Raw genomic sequence first — 19662 nt, 5'->3', positions numbered from 1 at the left:
GTGTGTGTGTGTTGTGTGTTTCTCTGGTGTGTGTTCTTCTCTGTAACTGGATTTCTCTCTATTAACCACTAAAAATCATGAAAAAATGGACGGGGCTCGGTAGAGACTAGGACTCAGAGGAAATTAAATTTATAAATAACTTCTAAATAACTTCAAAGGGTGGGTGGGTGGGCATGGCCACCTGCCTCACAGCACAGCAAGAGGAGGTTCTCCATCCTCCTTGACTGGCCTTCTGTGTGGAGTCTTCATGTCCTTCCTGTGGTCATGTGGGTTTACTCCGGGTGCTCCAGTTTCCTCACACATCCCAAAGTTTGCTGTAGGTGGATTGAAGGTTTGGTGCCGAGCTGGCAACTCTACACTGTAAAACTCCACTGCTAATCATAAGTGGACAGGTGATCCACTGTGGTGACCCCTAAATGGAAAAAGCCGAAAGAAGATTCTAAATCGAAGAGAACTTTCTGAATCATTTTGCTGCATAAATGACTTACCACAGTCATTTCCAGGAGACATCATGTGGCTAATTAGCACATGCAGCTCGCATGGTTGAAGAGACCCCCACAGTGATTCTTCAAACTGTGTAGACACTTCAAAAGACCTATCTCTGCATCAGGAAAGTGCTACCTTCCTCCAGCTGGAACATGGATTCTGAAGGGTGCTGAAAGCTGCAGAAGGCTGGGGGCAGAAGGCAAAAGGGGCACTTAGTGGTCTAAAAGAGCAGGATTTTTTAGGTGTCAACTGCCATAAAAGAAGCGTGTCTGTGACACAAGATGTATATAGTGTAAATACGAATTACATTTGGAATGACCACAAAAATTTCATAGAAAATTGCAGTTGAAGCTAATGTTGCATATGCATGGTATCTGCTCCAGTAGCCATATACTCAACAGTTAGACAAGATAGGCAGTAGTGCTGTAACACACAGTAAAGTTTGACTGATGTTTAAAGCTTCTGCTGTTTGTTTGTGAGGTGTGGTGTGGTTTGCTGTGGTGCTCTAGTGTGTGAATAGAGCTTAACAGTAGTAAGAGGTATTTAATAAAAGCTTGTTAAGAACCTGTCTGATGTCAGGATGGTGCATGTGCATCACAGAACATCTAGATCCTGGCATTGTCCAAAACTCAAGTTGTAGAAGTGGATTTTGACACAGGTTAGTGAAGGCTTCTGCCATGAACCCGCCTGTTCCACAACTGGCCCTGCTATTTTTTTAAGTTCTGCTGACAATAAAATCTTAGAGGTGTGCAAAGAAGGTTACTATGACTTTTATGGTACTGGGGAAATTGTGTTTTTTATTGCTGTAATTTCTCTGTTTAGTATGATGCATATGTGATGTGACAGTGTCATTATTATTTTAAAAGTTCCCAAAGTCAAACCTCAGAGACATGCACACAAGATCACTATAGCTTGCTCATGGGCTCTGTACTGTCTAGGATCAACAGGTTGGAATAGATGACTTTGACAATTTTTTTCATTTTTCTGACAATCACGTGTCAGAAGGGTGGTTAAAATAATATATTACTATATTCTGGTGTTGTGTTGGATTACACAGAAGGTGCTGTCTTTTGGGGATGAAGCTCAATTTCATCCCAATTTAACATCAATGGGATACACAGAATGTGACTTTTTAACTACTTTTTTGCTAGCTTTAAACATTAAGTCTTGAGTGCAACTTATTTCTTTGTTTAAAGGAAAAATAAGACTGAATTTCTTTACTTAGTCATGATTTTTGACAGCCGCGGTGGTGCAATGGTTAGTGTTGTCGCCTCACAGCAAGAGGTTCTCCAGTTTGATTCTCGGCTGGAGTGCCTTCTGTGTGGAGTATGCATGCTCTCTCCATGGTCGAGTGATGTTAAGTTCATGCAGGTAGGTGTGAGTGTGAATGGGTGTGCCTTTTTTGAAGGTTGGGTGCCGAGCTGGCAACTTGGCACCATAAAAATCCACTGCAAATCATTAGCAGACCGGAGTTCTGCTGTGGCGAAAAGCCAAAAGACATTGCTAGTCATGATTTTTGTCAAGGCCTTAATTGTAACAAAAGGCTGGGGAGTATACCTCATAGCATCTAAAACCCCAGAGCTTCTGTGGCCCAGTCGGACTACAGACTATCAGCTTAATTCTGTTCTTTCCTCCACAGCTATTACAGTGCAGTCTTTACCATTTGGGGAGCAGTGCAAGGATGCAGGAAGAAAATGAAGACTAAGAATGACTTTGGCTCAAAAGGTTAAAAAAAAGCACTAAATGACAACTCGGTGCATCTAGAACCCAATAGCTACTCGGGGTCTAAGACCTCTACCTTAATTTGATTATTTCCTCTTCATTTACTGTGGTGCGATCCTGGCCAGTTAGGCTATATTGAAAGAATACAGGAAAAATCTGAAGAGTACAACAAAGTATAAAAAAATAAGAAAAAAAAGTAATCTGAATGATGTGGCAAGGCCAGAATGGGGGAAATAGGGGGCCCACTGGGTGTATGCAGGGGGAACAGTGGACAGTAGGGGGCCAGTGGGGCCCTTTTTCCTAGGGCTTCATTTCATCAAAGGCCCAATCAAAATATTCAGTACTGCCAGGGACTGCTCCATTTACGTATAGAACACATCAATGAGGTTTATGACATTCCACAAAACATTTTATAACACTATGACATCTTACTAAGAAAATAAATGTAGTATGCTTGGTTTTATCAGATTTCTGGTATACAACAATCCTTTTGATTGTATCTTTATTTACTAGTACACATTATATACCTGGTTTCTTAATAAATAGTGTTAAACATGCCCTTGCAGACAGAGTCCTCAAGCAGTTTAACTTAGGTTTAGCCACCGGCTTTGTCTCTGATTAGTGGATCACAGCAGTGGTGATGCCCCTCCATAAGGGTGGCCTTACAGCTAACCTGGGTAATTACAATCTTTTCAGGCTTACAAGCCTTATCTGAAAAACCGTTGGGTGAATTATAGCTAAACCATAAACTGTCTTCTTCTTCTTTCGGCTGCTCCCGTTAGGGGTCGCCACACCGGAACAACTGTTTCCATTTCTTCCTGTCCTCTGCATCTTGCTCTTTCACACCAACCACCTGCATGTCCTCTCTCACCATATCCATAAACCTTATCTTAGGCCTTCCTCTTTTCCTGTTACCTGGCAGCTTCATCCTTAGCATCTTTTTCCCAATATACTTTGCATCCCTCCTCAGCACATGTCCAAACCAACGTAATCCTACCTCTCTGGCTTTGTCTCCAAACCTTCCAACCTGGGCTGACCCTCTAATATACTTATTCCTAATCCTGTCCATCCTTGTCACACCCAGTGCAAATCTTAACATCTTCAGCTCTGCCACGTCAAGCTCTGACTCCTGCCTTTTTGCCAATGCCACTGTCTCCAACCCATATAACATAGCTGGTCTCACTACCCTCTTGTAGACCTTCCCTTTCACTCTTACTGGTACTCGTCTATCACAAACCACTCCTGACACTCTTCTCCACACACTCCATCCTGCCTGTACTCTCTTCTTCACCTCTCTTCCACACTCATCATTACTCTGAACTGTTGATCCCAAGTATTTAAACTCATCCACCTTCGCCACCTCTACTCCCTGCATCTTCACCATTCTTCTATCCTCCCTCTCATTCACACACATATATTCTGTCTTAGTCCTGCTGACCTTCATTCCTCTTCTCTCTAGAGCATATCTCCACCTCTCCAGGGTCTCCTCCACCTGTTCCCTACTCTCACTACAGATCACAATGTCATCTGCAAACATCATAGTCCACGGGGACTCCTGTCTGATCTCGTTTGTCAACCTGTCCATCACCATTGCAAATAAGAAAGGGCTCAGAGCTGTTGCTTGATGTAATCCCACCTCCACCTTAAACGCATCCATCACTCCCACCGCAAACCTCACCTCTGTCACACTGCCCTCGTACATATCCTGAACCACTCTTACTTCTCTGACACTCCCAACTTCCTCATACAATACCACAACTCCTCTCTAGGCACCCTGTCATATGCTTTCTCTAAGTCCACAAAGACACAATGCAACTCCTTCTGACCTTCTCTGTACTTCTCCATCAACACTCTCAGAGCAAACATCGCATCTGTAGTGCTCTTTCCTGGCATGAAACCATACTGCTGATCACTAATCATCACCTCCCTTCTTAACCTAACTTCCACTACTCTTTCCCATAACTTCATGCTGTGACTGATCAACTTAATCCCTCTGTAGTTACTACAGCTTTGCACATCACCCTTATTCTTAAAAATCGGTACCAAAACACTTTTTCTCCATTCCCCAGGCATCCTCTCACTTTCCAAGATTTCATTAAACAATCTAGTTAAAAACTCCACTGCCATTTCATCTAAACACCTCCATGCTTCCACAGGTATGTCATCTGGACCAACAGCCTTTCCATTCTTAATCCTCTTCATAGCTGTCCTTACTTCCTCCTTGCTAATCCACTGCACTTCATTATTCACTATCTGCACATCATCCAACTTTCTCTCCCCCTCATTCTCTTCATTCATCAGCCCCTCAAAGTACTCTTTCCATCTGCTCAACACACTCTCCTTGCGTGTGAGTACGTTCCCCTCATTATCCTTTATCACTCTTACCTGCTGCACATCTTTACTAGCTCGGTCCCTCTGTCTAGCCAATCAGTACAGGTCCTTTTCTCCCTCCTTAGTGTCCAACCTTTTATACAACTCTTCATACTCCTTATCCTTAGCCTTCGCCACCTCTCCCTTTGCCATGCACCTCATCTCCTTATACTCTTGTCTACTTTCTTCAGCTCTCTGACAATCCCACTTCTTCTTCGCCAACCTCTTTCTCTGTATACTCTCCTGTACTTCTTCATTCCACCACCAGGTCTCCTTGTCCTCCTTCCTCTTTCCAGATGTCACACTAAGCACCTTTCTAGCCATCTCTCTTACTAGCTCTGCTGTAGTTACCCAGCTATTTGGTAACTCTTCACTGCCACCCAGTGCCTGTCTTAACTCTTCCCTGAACTCCGCCTCACAATTACCCTTTTTCAGTTTCCACCATTTGATCCTAGGTGCTGCCCTCACACTCATCCTCCTTTTCTTGATCACCAATGTCATCCTACAAATCACCATCCTATGCTGCCCATAAACCCATAAACTGTAATATCTAGAAATTTGTTAGACTTGACCCCCAGCAGTTTGGCTTTATGAAAGTTAAATCCTGTCTATTTAACTTGGTAAAATTCTTCAAAAGGTGTAGATTGTGCCCATACAATACACATGGTGTATGTTGACCAGGCAAAGGTCTTCAACACCATTCCCCATTCTGGCATTGCACAAAAGCTAAATGCTGAAAGACAGAAGCCACACAGTTACAGGTGCCTCATCAGAATGTATGAAAGTGACTAGTGGTGTCCCTGAGGGCTCGGTGCTGGGACATCTCCTTTTTGTATTTACTTTTCAGATTTCCAAGTGGTCAGCCAAGACATCTAGCTAACAAAGTTTACAGATGACTGTAAACTGGAGATTGTTGTTAAGTCACCCTATGACACTCTGAATCTCCCTAGTAAACTATTGGTGCATTAAAAACAGTCTCAAACTAAATTCTGAAAAGTGTAGTATCATTTTTTTTTGTAGACAACGTCTCCCCTCAACATGCTGTATAGACAATACACCACTACAAAATGAAAATTTTGTCAAGGACCTAGGTACTTGAACTAATAACTTACTCTCTTTTGACCATCACTTGACAATGGTTCTCATGAAATCCTTTAATTTAGATAATCTAATTGTCAAAGAAATATAATCACATTCTAAAGAGGTAGTCACTCCCTTATACTCTGCACTGATAAGGACAGTTATCAAATACAATGCCCCATTAGTAGTATATCTCATTAATCATATCAAACAATTATCAAGACCCCAAAGGTTCATAAGCAAAAGGTCACAGGCCTACAGCCCTGAGATACCAAGATAGGCTGGAAGCTCTATCCATTTAGTCAGTGTCATACAGACTTTTGAAGGAAGATCTCTGTATAACTTACTGTATATTAGATACCCAGTTAACCCGGACCTTCTGTTTCTCTCACAAGTCCAATATCTCCTCTAGTACTATAACTAGAGACCTAAATCTTCTCCAACAGATAAATACAGTGCAATGTTAAGGCAGTGCCTCCCAAACCTTTGGAATAAACTTCCCCTACATGTTAAGCAGCATAGGCCAACTAGGCGGCCGCCTAGGGCGCCGCTCTAGCAGGAGCACTTTTTCAGTGTTTATTTGGTGTAAGTAGGCCAGGATGGGGGCACCAGGTGGTGTGGTGGGGGGTGCCGTGGAGCCCTTTTGCCTAGGGCACCAGTCGACCTAAGGCCACTCCTAGCAGTATGATTCACTATCTTACTTTAAATATAAACTAGATGACTGGACGGGTATTCACAAATTTATATTGGGTCTGACTGGTATGGCTCTCCTGTAGAAAGGAGGTGCTGCATGAGGGAGGGTGCTAGCAAGGCATGAATGCTCATAAGACTCATTGACATTGGAATATCTATGAATCTGAAGTGTTTTTATGGCTTACTCCCATAGCTTCTCAGGAAATCTCTGCCTACCCCCTATACTGATCTTGAATAGGCTGCAGTGGGTCTAAGAGAATGAATGAATATTTAAATACTGCAACATGATTATTACCAGGAAGTCAGTCTAGCTCCAGTGAAATGTACCTCTGTGGAAAATTATGCTTAAAACAGGTTATTAGACAGGAGAGCCAGACCCGATCCTGATACTCAGCGGGTAAAAGGCAATAAACACGCAGGTCTGTGTCAACTTATGGAAATCAAACTTTACTTCTAGAACATACCCCTCAACTGTACATAGTATGTACATGAACATAATGTCTTATTATACCTGTATAAATTGCTGTTTTTACTGCTGTTGATCCCAGGTTGTGGCTGGGGGCAAACAAGCAGTAATAAATAAATAAACTGTCCAGAATGTTGCAAAATGTCTCTGATTTTGCCTCATATTTTTGCCCTGTCCCTCGTAAAAATGTTTGATTTTCTGGCAATGTCAATAATGCTTAGGCAAACATTAAGAGGTATGCTGAGGATTACAATCACTCACTAATGTTAGACATTAAAGTTTCATATTTCTATTGTTCAGAAAATGCATGTTGATGCAGAATCTGCTCTATTAAAATGTTAAATGAATTAGTGAATAAAATTGTCCCTGGTTTTTGTCTAAAATTCATGAGGAAAAGTAGATTTGTATGCCTACAAAAAAAAAAAAAAAAAAAAACTTGCACAGGCATTTCCATGGTAACCATAAGCTTAGGCAGGCAGAAGAAAATTATTTATTACTCAAATCATCTTTTTCCAATTGCCTGAGCTTGTGGTTACCTCAGAAACACTGTTGAAAATGTTTCCATGTCATCAGTATGCTAGCAACAATTTTAGGGCACATTGGGCAACTGTTGAAAGTGGGGAGCCCCCCCCCCCTCATCCTATGGTTTCGGCGCCCGTGCCTAGGGATTATTTGCTGAGTGTAAAATTATTGTGGTAGAACCATATTAGGATCTAATACAGAGATTATGCCTGGTAAGTAAGGCCGTGGTTGAAGGATGTGAGGGTGATAAAATATAGTTGACAGGTCAAAAAGAATAGGATGCAAAGAGATGACGGTTACATTTAGAGATATACAATGAGAACTGTTAGGTATTATTTCAGCTTAGATAAGAACAAGAAATAAGACTCACTAGATAGGGAATATGAGCTGAAGATGATAGTCTCAACTTGGTGAGGAGCATGTGTACAACTAGAAGTGGTTTAGATGTTGTTTAAGAAAGGGCTTAAAACTGGAAAGTTTTTCAGTCTGTCTTAGCTCTGTTGGGATGGTGTTCCATACTTTAGTGACATAGTAAGAGTTGTATGAGTCCTCTGCTGAGTTATTTGACTTAGTTGTAATTAGTAAGAATTTATTGCCTGAACAGAAGTCCCAGCTGGGGAGTAGTATTGCATGGTATTTTTTAGTGCTGGTAATTTTTATGGTAAATGTATAAGATTGTGTGCAGTAATTAGCTGTGAGTAACTAAAATAATTCATTTTTTTCAGCGGAGGCCCAGGCAGATAGAGTCCAATGCACAAACAACAATAATAGATGGAGTGACTTAACATTTGAAAGACAATGATTGTACAAGTCTTTACAACATTTTTCAAGAGGGAGAGAATTGCATTTCAAAGCTGATAAGTATGCAGACATCCATGTTGTTTCTAATTTCAACAGAAAGCAATATGTCTTACAAAAGGTGTAGTGTGTAGTATTGACAGAGCTAAAGCTGAGAAAAAGGAGCCAATATAAAGCTGAGTGTCTATTAGAGTTTTAGAGTTGATGTTGCACTGGAAGTCCTGATGGGTTATTAATCTCTTTCTGGAAGCTTTTTTGGATTACCAAGCTGGACGTCTGGCCTGTTTTTAGAAAGGCTGTTATGTCTTGTCTGAATGTGGAGTAGTACTTAAAATCAGCAGGGAGGCTAGTAGTCCTTTACTTAGTCCAAGCTGCTTTGCTTGAGGTGATGTTTTTTTTTTTGTTAGTTCTTGAGATACTCAAAGTATGGGGTTTCATCTGACCCTCCAGGTTTTTAGGGGATAATATTTTTCCTGAAAAGTAAGGAGAATATTAAGAAGGTACTCAACACCATAAAATTCCACTGCGGACAGGTGAGCCGCTGTGGCGGAAAGAAGAAGAAGAATATTCCAGGCATCCTGTTCAAATCAATAACGTTACCAAGTAGTATTGTCCAGGGCTATTCACAAGGTAAGTTCTTGGTCTTGTTTCATTACATGATAGGTGATAGTTTTATAGGGTGGTGGGACTTTTCTAGCAGAAAACGTGACAAAAACAGACAGTAGTCACTGAAATAAGGGCAGTCAATTGTGGGAGCTGGTGGTTGACAATCTTGAGAGCAGATCGGTACAAACCTAATCAAGTAGGCTGCAACTGCCAGTTAAGAGATTTAGATGAATCAGATTTTGTACAAGGTTATAAAAGCCATGCTCAGCTAGTGTGGCATAGAGAAGAAATCTGGACTGCAGGTGACGATTAACTTCTCCCAGTGAAACAGAAGTCCTGCATGAAAGATTTCACAAAACAGATGTGCCCATTACAAATCTGAGGTCATTTCAGATGAAGGCTAGATATTTAGACGCAAGTTGTTGATTTATTCATAGTTTAAGGAAATCTTTACAAAGTACTGTTAGAGAGCATTTAATACTGACTGACGTAAATGAAAATCCTATCCCTGAAGTCTGTAAATGGGGCAGAAATTTACTTTTGTTGCATTCATTAGGAAATAATGAACTATATTATTCAGGATGCAAGACTGAATGATGTGTTTGGTATTTCTGAAAAGTTTGAAAGGCTTCAGTACTATGTTAATTGAGGGTTGCTTTTTTCACTGAAGAAGTGCCATGGAATCTTACACAATAGTGCTAATCTGAGTCTGTTTGATATGTTAAACAGCATGGCCACTTCAATACCACATAACAAGGCTCACCTTGTTAGTCTGATAAATAGTGTTGATCTCCTGGCTGGCAGAAGTAACACTGTTTAGGTGTCTGGAACCCCTCCCCCAAGTTACATTTTGAGGACTTAAAGTCATTTTGTGATTCATTTTCTTCATCCCTATTAAATAATTGCTTTAAGGGGACTCTTCAGTTCAAGAATTTTAATTAATAACTAGTTTTAAACTGAACAGAATTCTATGGTGTACTTGTTGAATGTGGAATTTGTTCTTTTTTATTACTTTTTACCATACCTTTCAAATTCTTAGTGCAAAAAAGCTGGAAAAAGCCAAAAATAATGGGGGACAAAGGCCCAAAATCTGGGACAGATTGTAAATGTTGCTCTTATAAAGTTAGTTGGTAGAATTATAGAATTTACTTTAGCATGCATTTGTAAAGGATATGAAGTCTGAAACTCAAATGTCTGTCATTATTTAGTGACTTCAATCCTCAGTGATTCCCCAGAGAACTACAAATTTTATGAGAAACTGTCAAAAATTATGAGGCAAAAATTAGAACATTCTGTGAAAAGCTGGACAGTTAAAGACATATATATTTTTTTTTTTTGCTGATTATTGTAACTCTGTGTCTGTACTTGTCTGGGGTCTACTTACCTGTTTGTTTGTTAACATTTCAGTATTGATAGAACCTGTGACGATTGGGGAGAGATGGGTGAAGGCTGCCAGCCTAGTCAAACAGAATTTGATATATAATTCTGGCATTTGTAAATAAATGTAAAATACAGGCATGTTTCTTGAGTGTAAAAGAATATTGTGAAATGTGGAACTGCAAAATATGTGACAACATTGCACTCTACTGGCCCAGTGAAGCATGTTGTGACCCTTTCATGTTAGAATTCAGCTCCAGTACGTCTGGATGAAGGTTTCATGCCCATTGTTTTAAGGCTAAAGTTTATGACCAGAATTTAGATGTGGAATGTGCTTTATTACTCTAGTTTCTGTTAGAATATACATGTGAAATTTCTTCTATTGTTGTAAGTTTCTGAGCAAGTGTTAGATTGCTAAATAATGCAATTTGTTTGCCTGGGAAAACCTAAGTGTCAAAAATGATGTAATTTGGGAGGGCCTTAGAGGCACGTTTGTTATTAATGTTTAAATACTATTTCTCACAAGAGACTGGAAGCATTTTGACTTTGGACATCTAACTCAGCACTCTGCCTTATGCTCACATGTACGTTTTAGCACTGTGATTTCTTGTAGGAATAGTTAAAGCTAGTAAAGATTAATTAGGTATTTTTCTTTGAAATCAGACCTGTCCTACTGTATTATTTTAAGTTTCTGTGTGATCTGTGAACTCTTAGATATCTCTGTGGTGTAGTAGTTTTGTCTTGTGTTTTAATTATTTATTATTAAATATTTTAAAAACCTTTACCTGTGGCTGGTTTGTATAGAGATAAGCTCTAGAGTACATTGCATATTTATAGAGGTTATTGTAATAGGCCAGTCTAAAATAAGCCTTAGACTGTATAGTCACATTACCAATTGGATAATAATATTGCACAGTAATAATTGGACACCCTTTTAAGGGCCTTTTGGTAGCTGATATTATTAGCTGGATGGCGGCAGGGATTACTACCATATGGTCTGGGTAAAGGGACCCAGCTGGAGAATCTGTGTCAGCCTTTCCCAGGAGTGTCTTGTGAAATTGTATAAATACTTATCTCAAAGTGTGTGTGTTGTGTCAGCTACTTGGCAGGGACACGAAGCACTGGTTGAACAGAGACAGTACTGGAGGTTTTAGCTTGCCCAGCTAGGCTGAGACCTGGACCCTATAGCTGTGCCAGTGGGGAGTCTTATTGGGGACCCAGTGAGCAACCAGCCCCAGACTGACTATGATCTCTGTGTACACTTAAGGGAAATTGTACATTACTGTGTGTATTAGTTATCCTTTCTTCTTCTATGAGATGACCTCTCTGGTGTTAGTGGTGAGGATTGAGGCTCCTTGATTGCTGGGCCAGGGCACGGTCATCACAAGTGTTTGGCAGTGGTGGGATCTACTTCCCATACTAATTGGCTTGTAGTGGTGTGGGTAGAGTGAATTCCTGTAGCTTATGTACAGTGATCTCGAAAAGTGTTTTGTACTCTAAAACAGCCACACAGTGTATACTCAGAGTTCAGATCACAATTGTTTTATTTCTTTTGTTAGCTTAGTGTTAGTCAGGGTGAGCAGGCAGCATGTCAGCAGAAGAGAATGGAAAGCTGACAAGGAGCCAGCTGGTGGAGGGACTGGTGCATGGAAACCTGACTAAAGTAGACCTGATTGCAGCCTTGGTTACAGCTGTATCAGAGAACAGCAGCCTGGAGGACAATCAGACTGACAGTGGAGATACAATATCCTTGGAGAATGGACAGCTCAACCTTTCTGCAGTGGATTTAAAAATCCAGCTGGAGCTAAAGAGACTGGAGTTGGAGGCCAGGCATATGGAACTAGAAGCAGCCGAGAAAATGAGGAGTCTACAAGCTGAGGAAAATGAATGGCAGAGAAGGCATGAGAGGGAAATGCTGACTCTTCGCCAGACTCATGGAGGTAATGGGGAAGGGAGTAACTGGACCCAGGAAGCACAAAAGGTCAGTAAATTTCTTCCACAGTTTAAAGAGGGAGATAATTTTGATAGCTTTATTCATATGTTTGAGCAGGTGTGTAAAGAGTATTAAGTTGACCAAGGGCTCCGGGTACTGTTCCTGACCCACTTACTCCATGGGAAAGCTGTAACTTCTTTAGCAAAAATGCATGACACTGACTGTTTTGATTATACTACTGTAAAAAGACATTTATTAGAATGTTTTAAGCTAACACCTGAAATGTATAGGAAAAAGTTTCATGAGCATAGATGCAAGGCAGATGAAAATGTATGTGAATATGTTGCTGAACTGAGCACTTATTTTCATAGCTGGGTGAGTGGATGTCTGGTCACCACTTTTGAAGGGCTGGCAGACCTTTTGGTTTAGCACTTTGCCTGAGGACATGATGATCTGGTTAGCTGATAGACAGTGTGCTACTTCACAGGAGTTGGAGAAGAAGGGAGACCTATACCTAGTAAGAAGGGCAGCCCTGCACAGGAAAGGGACCCCCTGTACTGCTCATGGGACTAAAGGAACCCATGGTGGGCAGCTCAGACTGCCCCCAACAGAATCCGCCAGTAGCAGGGGAAGCCACTAGTTCAGGTACATGTCCAGGAGCTAGGGTTAAATATTTTGAATGCAACCAGTGGGGCCATATGGCATACAGATGTCCATGGAGGCAAGGTGGAGAACCAAAGGTGAGGGAGCCAGTAAGTGGGAAAGACGAAATGCCAACAGTGTGCTGTCTTGAGACAACAGGGGTATGGAACTACCATCCTGCAGATATCCTGAGAGGGAAGGATTTGGATGAGGCAGTACTATGTACTTATGCAGTTACATGCAGTGAGGCTAGGAGACAAGCATGTGGGTCTGGTAGCCTGGGGGAGACCCAGGCAGACTGCATACTTGCAGCCAGGACTGCTGAGGTGGTTACTTCAGGGAGTGAGCTATGCTGTAGCAGTGAGACTGAATGTGAGCCACAGCTGCTTGTGGGTACTGATGTTCCCTTGGACAGAGTAACTGCAAAAATAGAGGTGAGTAGTAGTACCCAGGCTGACAGTGAGGCACCACTGTCAGAGGATGCCAGACTTCCTGTGGAAGGAGAGCTGGGAAGGATTACAAGGAGAGACTTGAGACAGGCTCAGCTCTCAGACCCTACATTGCAAGGCCTGAGGCAGGTAGCTAGGGAGGCACCTGATTCTCAAGGGAAGGGGGAATCTTTATACTGGAACAAAGGGTTACTGTACAGAGAGTGGACCCCTGAGGGAGGGCTAAAAGGTTAGAGTGTACAGCAGTTGGTAGTGCCTAGAGCTTACCATCTGGTGCTTCTAGCCATAGCCCATGATATTCCCTTTGCAGGTCATATGGGCATAAAATATACAAAGAGGCGTATTATGCAAAACTTCTATTGGCCTGGAATTTCCAGAGATGTAACAGGGTACTGCAGGACCTGTGAGCAGTGCCAAAAGGTAGGCAAGGCAGGAGACAAGGTGAGAGCTCCTTTGATGCCTTTGTCTGTGATTGAGGAGCCATTTCAGAGGGTAGCTATGGATATTGTGGGTTCTCTGAGTACCCCAAGTTCCACAGGGAAAAAGTATATCCTAGTGATTGTAGATTATGCTACATGATACTCTGAGGTAGTGTCTTTGAGGCTGAGAAGGTGGCAAATGCTTTGCTAGAGATTTTCAGCAGGGTAGGTTTCCCAAAGGAAATACTGTCTGACAGAGGTGCCAATTTTATGTCAGACCTGCTGGCTTGTCTGTGGAAGTCCTGTGGGGTGAAGCACATGAAGACCACCCCCTACCATCCCCAGACTAATGGTCTTGTTGAGAGGTTAAACTCTACAATCAAGTCCATGCTACAGGCATTTGCAGATCAGTTTAAGAGGGAGTGGGACAAATATTTGCCCCATCTGTTGTTTGCTTAGAGAGAGGTTCCCTAGGAATCCACAGGTTTTTCACCCTTTGAGTTGCTGTATGGGCATAGGGTGAGGGGACCTCTAGATTTAATTTGAGATGAGTGGGAAGATGAGTGTGAGTCACACAGGAGTCTGTTGTGACATATGTCCTGAACCTCAGGAAAAGGCACAGGGAACTCATGGGCCTGTCCCAAGAGAACCTGGCAGAAGCCCAACAACAGAAAAAGGTGTGGTATAACAGGAATGCTCGAGCTAGAGAGTATGCTGTAGGGCAGCAAGTGATGGTTCTTATTTCTGTCAGACACAACAAGTTGCAAGCAGCTTGGGAGGGACCCTACAAAGTGGTAAGAAAGGTAAGTGATGTTAGCTACATGGTGGAAGTGCTAGTCAGACGGCAGGAGCACAAATTGCACCATGTTAACATGATGAAACCTTACCATGATAGTGAGGCCCTTATACTGTGCATTTGCAGTGGATTGCAGGAGGAGTCTGAGAGAGATCTTGTGACTGACCTCCTCAGTGAGGCTCGGGCTGACACCTCAGTGGAAGGGGTAACAATGTCCCAGCAACTATCTCCTACCCAGGTTGGAGAAGTCTGAGCAGTGTTGCAGGAGTTTGGGAGCATGTTCACCTGGAAACCAGGGAGCACCCACCTGGTGCAGCACCAGGTGGATACAGGACCCCAATGTTCTATCAGGCAGCCCCCTTATAGGGTGCCTGAGAAAGTCAAACAGACTCTGAGGGAGGAGGTACAAGAGATGTTGGCACTAGGGGTGATTCAGGAGTCCAACAGTCCCTGGGCCTCCCCAGTGGTACTGGTGCCAAAGAAGGATGGCAGCACCAGGTTCTGTGTGGATTACAGGAATTTAAATAGTCACACAGAATTGGATGCTTACCCCATGTCTAGGACAGATGAGGTCCTAGAGCAGCTGGGTGGGGCTAAGTATCTTACAACCATTGATCTTACCAAGGGTTACTGGCAGGTGCCCTTGACTCCCAGTGCTAGAGTGAAGTCAGCCTTTGTGACTCTTTTTGGCTTGTATGAGTTCACAAATATGCCCTTTGGGATGAAGAATGCCCCAGTAACTTTTCAGAGGCTGGTAGATCATATCTTAGCAGGAGTAGGAGGGTTTGCCCTTGCTTATATGGATGATATTGCTATCTACAGCCATTCCTGGCAAGAGCACCTTTGGCATGTCAGGGAGGTGCTGGGCAGACTACAGAGGGCAGGGTTGACCATTAAGACAAGCAAATGTCAGGTGGATATGGCAGAGGTCTCCTACCTAGGACATAGAGTGGGGAGTGGTAAGATAAGGCTAGAACCTGCCAAAGTGGAAGCTATTCAGGCATGGCCTGCACCTGTTACCAAAAAGCAGGTGAGGGCATTCTTAGGGACAACAGGGTACTACAGAAAGTTCTTTCCTAATTATAGTACCATAGCTGCTCCCCTCACAGACCTGACAAGGAAGAAGAGGCCAGATAAGGTAGTGTGGACCCCAGCATGTGAGCAGGCATTTCAGAAGCTTAAGGAAGCTTTGGGAGGACCCCCTGTGTTAGCCAGTCCAGACTACAGCAAATAATTTGTTGTGCAGGTGGATGCTTCAAACTATGGGGGTGGGGGCTGTACTTAGCCAGATTTCTTCAGTGGGAGAAGACCATCCAGTGGTTTATCTCAGTCGTAGGCTCCAACCCGGGGAGGAATGCTATGCAGCAGTAGAAAAGCAATGTCTAGCCATAGTGTGGGCACTACAAAAACTTCAGCCTTATCTGTATGGAAGAAAATTCACTGTGATGACAGATCACAACCCTCTAACATGGTTAAACAGAGCCAGTCAGCAAAATGCCAAGTTGCTAAGATGGAGTCTGGGGTTGCAAGCATATGATATGTCAGTGCAGCACCGCAGTGGGACTAGAAATGCCAGTGCAGATGGGCTCACAAGACAGGGAATGGAGTATGGTACACCCAGATAGACCTGACACTCTCAAGTGATGTTTCTCAAGGGGCACTTGAAAAACTTGCTTGGGTTCCCTGGGGGGCGGGGAGATGTGACGATTGGGGGGAGATGGGCGAAGGCTGCCAGCCTAGTCAAACAGAATTTGATATATAATTCTGGCATTTGTAAATAAATGTAAAATACGGGCATGTTTCTTGAGTGTAAAAGAATACTGTGAAATGTGGAACTGCAAAATATGTGACATTACACTCTACTGGCCCAGTGAAGCATGTTGTGACCCTTTCATGTTAGAATTCGGCTGCAGTGCATCTGGATGAAGGTTTCATGCCCATTGTTTTAAGGCTAAAGTTTACGACCAGAATTTAGATGTAGAATGTGCTTTATTGCTCTAGTTTCTGTAAGAATATACATGTGAAATGTCTTCTATTGTTATAAATTTCTGAGCAGTTGTTAGATTGCTAAATAATACAGTTTGTTTGCCTGGGAAAACCTAAGTGTCAAAAATGATGTAATTTGGGAGGCCCTAGAGACATGTTTGTTAGTAATGTTTAAATACTATTTCTCACAAGAGACTGGAAGCATTTTGACTTTGGACATCTAACTCAGCACTCTGCCTTATGCTCACATGTACGTTTTAGCACTGTGATTTCTTGTAGGAATAGTTAAAGCTAGTAAAGATTAATTAGGTATTTCTCTTTGAAATCAGACCTGTCCTACTGTATTATTTTAAGTTTCTGTGTGATCTGTGAACTCTTAGATATCTCTGTGGTGTAGCAGTTTTGTCTTGTGTTTTAATTATTTATTATTAAATATTTTAAAAACCTTTACCTGTGGCTGGTTTGTGTAGAGATTAGTTCTAGTGTACATTGCATATTTATAGAGGTTATTGTAATAGGCCACTCTAAAATAAGCCTTAGACTGTATAGTCACATTACCAATTGGATAATAATATTGCACAGTAATAATTGGACACCCTTTTAAGGGCCTTTTTGTAGCTTATATTATTAGCTGGGTGGTGGCAGGGATTACTACCCTATGGTCTGGGTAAAGGGGCCCAGCTGGAGAATCTGTGTCAGCCTTTCCTAGGAGTATCTGTGAAATTGTATAAATACTTATTTCAAAGTGTTTATGTATTGTGTCGGTTACTTGGCAGGGACACGAAGCACTGGTTGGACAGAGAGGGTACTGGAGGTTTTAGCTTGCCCAGCTAGGCTGAGACCTGGACCCTATAGCTGTGCCAGTGGGGAGTCTTATTGGGGACCTGGTGAGCAATGGAGCAACCAGCCCCAGACTGACTGTGATCTCTGTGTGCACTTAAGGGAAATTGTACTTTACTGTGTGTATTAGTTATCCTTTCCTCTTCTATGAGACAACCTCTCTGGTGTTAGTGGTGAGGATTGAGGCTCCTTGATTGATGGGCCAGGGCACAGTTGTCACAGAATCCTCTTCCTACCAGTCTTGATAGATCATTATGCATACAGCAGGTTCTCCTCTCCTAACTATAATATTTCTGCTATGCCCTCTATGCAATCTAGTTCTTGTACAACAATGCACAATTGTTTTTGTTATGTTTTATCTTGTATGGAACTATTTTGTTCAAAATGCATTTTTTTGTTATATTCGGGTTCTGGTTTGCTTTGTATGAATCTAGTTTTGGATAAGAATGCATGTTCTGTTAAATAATCTCTTTTTACTGTGGAACTTTTCTCCCCAGGACTGCTGAAAGTGGTTACTAAGCTCTGTCAGACTATTAACGTAAAAAAATGTCAATATGTAAATAAATAAATCAGTAAAAACTGCATGTTTTATATGCAGACTGGCAGGTAAGCATAGTGTATCTGTACATGTTGTTCTTTTGAGTGCTTACTCTCCTGTTCTTCCTGCTGTTCCTAACTGAAATCAGTCGGCCTATTCTTCTGTACATTCTTTTCCTTGCAAATCTGTACAGACTACGTCAAATCCTGCTGTTTACTGCCATAAACAGACAACCAACAGTAAAGGACTGGCAATTAGTAGAGAGGATTCAGGCTCTGAGCTGTTAATGAGCTGCTTCCCATAGCCAAAACTGTACTGATCTTGATATTTTCCATCTCTGTTCGCCTACTGTGTGATTCTGAGCCATTCAATAAAAAATAATTAAATCACATACTTCTAATTGCACTCTTTATTGAGCCCAAAAGGTTCCAAAGTATCATATTTTAAAATAAAAAATGTTTTCTTCCTTAAAAGTTTCTCGTTTAAGCTGGTACACTCACCTAAACATACATCAACTTTTTCCAACACACAACCCCTAAGAAATGTAGAGTTAGAGTGATGAAAGAAAATACAACTGCTGTGGACACAAAATACCAAACTCCAATGCTCACTAGGAGTGTGTGTATTGCTTGGATTCTTCCCATTTGGACATGGACTGTGAGATGTGTGCAGGCTTCAGTCATCGTGCTCTGGTTGAAAGCTGCAAAAAATTAGTTTTTAAGGGTCTTCTACCTTCTACATCTTCAGGTTCTTCTACATTTGCCTCTGTGTCTGCTGGAGCTGTCCTTTCCAAAAAGCCTCCAAAGAAGGCCAAAGAAGATTTTGAGGAAGAGGAAGGAAGGAAGGATGCAATCCCCTGACTGTTCCTCTTCTGTTGTTCCAGGTTCTTCCCCACTGGAAAAAATTTCAAAACTGTTGGATCCATCAGGACTATGGGATCTGATAACATCTAAGACTAAATCACCAGCTCACTGTTCTTCCTCCTTTACTCTGGAGTAGATATCTTCTTGGATCCTGTATCCTTTTCTTCAATAGACTCTAAGAAGAAGTTTGGGCTGTCTTCTACCTCTTCACCTCTTAGGTAATTTAGGGCCCTAAATGAAGTGGATGTCAACAGGATGATTAAGAAGTTTCTTCGAGACCAGATTCAGTTAGGAGTTATGCCTGCACTGTCTCCCACTGGACCCATGAGCCTGCCATTGGCCCCTATCCAGGTGTTAACTCATACTCTTATCTGAGCCTCAGCTTTGGAGCCATTGGACTTGAGAATCCTGAGTCTGTCTATGTTGGATCTCAAGACTTGGCCTTTTCTGACTCCAGCTACATCTCTGATCCAGTCAGCTCCAACCTTGTTGGATAAATTTGCTTCTCTTCTGCCTGGTGTACAATGAATAACTATTTTCCATAAGCATTCTGTTGTCTTCCATTTTTAATGTTTTGCCCATCTGCCACAGATTTGTCAGGAGTCGAAGCATTGGTGCCAGATCCAGGGGAATTAGGGTTGACTCCGATCCCCTCAGAGCCATCTCTTCCTCTTGAATCCTCAGCACTGGTCAGTTCAGTTCTGACTTGTACCCCAAGGCAGAGTCATGGTCATGCCCAAAACTGTCCAGGGCAGCCTGCTAGGGTAATTCTTGCCTCTTCTATGTCTTCAGCTTTTGAGATAGTAGAGTGAGAGCTTTCTCCAACTCTGCAGATAAGACATGCTTGCCCCCCCTCAGGTCTACCCACTTCACAACTGTCTGTTATAGTCTTTGAGCCTATACATCCTGTCACATCAGGACAGCTGGCCCATACAACCTTTGAGAGAGTATGCATTCAGGGATCACCTCACACTTCCGAGTCCTGTCTCGAACATTCTACTGAAGATCCTACTTGGAAGCATATGTGTAAGAGAAGGCACTAGAATTCTCCACAGGAATCTCTCATGAATGATACT

The 19662-nt window shown here is 42.2% G+C and overlaps 1 protein-coding gene across 3 annotated transcripts in view; it reads right to left on the bottom strand.

Annotated features, from left to right (window-relative positions):
- LOC122794543 (claudin-16-like) overlaps positions 1-19662 on the bottom strand; it is a 536954-nt gene that overhangs the window by 190989 nt on the left and 326303 nt on the right. The gene's annotated exons all lie outside the window — the stretch shown is intronic.

Source organism: Protopterus annectens, chromosome 2.part1, assembly GCF_019279795.1.
Source record: "Protopterus annectens isolate FY-2018-M chromosome 2.part1, PAN1.0, whole genome shotgun sequence".
NCBI classification, from domain to species: domain Eukaryota; kingdom Metazoa; phylum Chordata; order Ceratodontiformes; family Protopteridae; genus Protopterus; species Protopterus annectens.
Note: the sequence above shows the minus strand (reverse complement) of the source record. Positions and strands in the feature narration are given on the sequence as shown.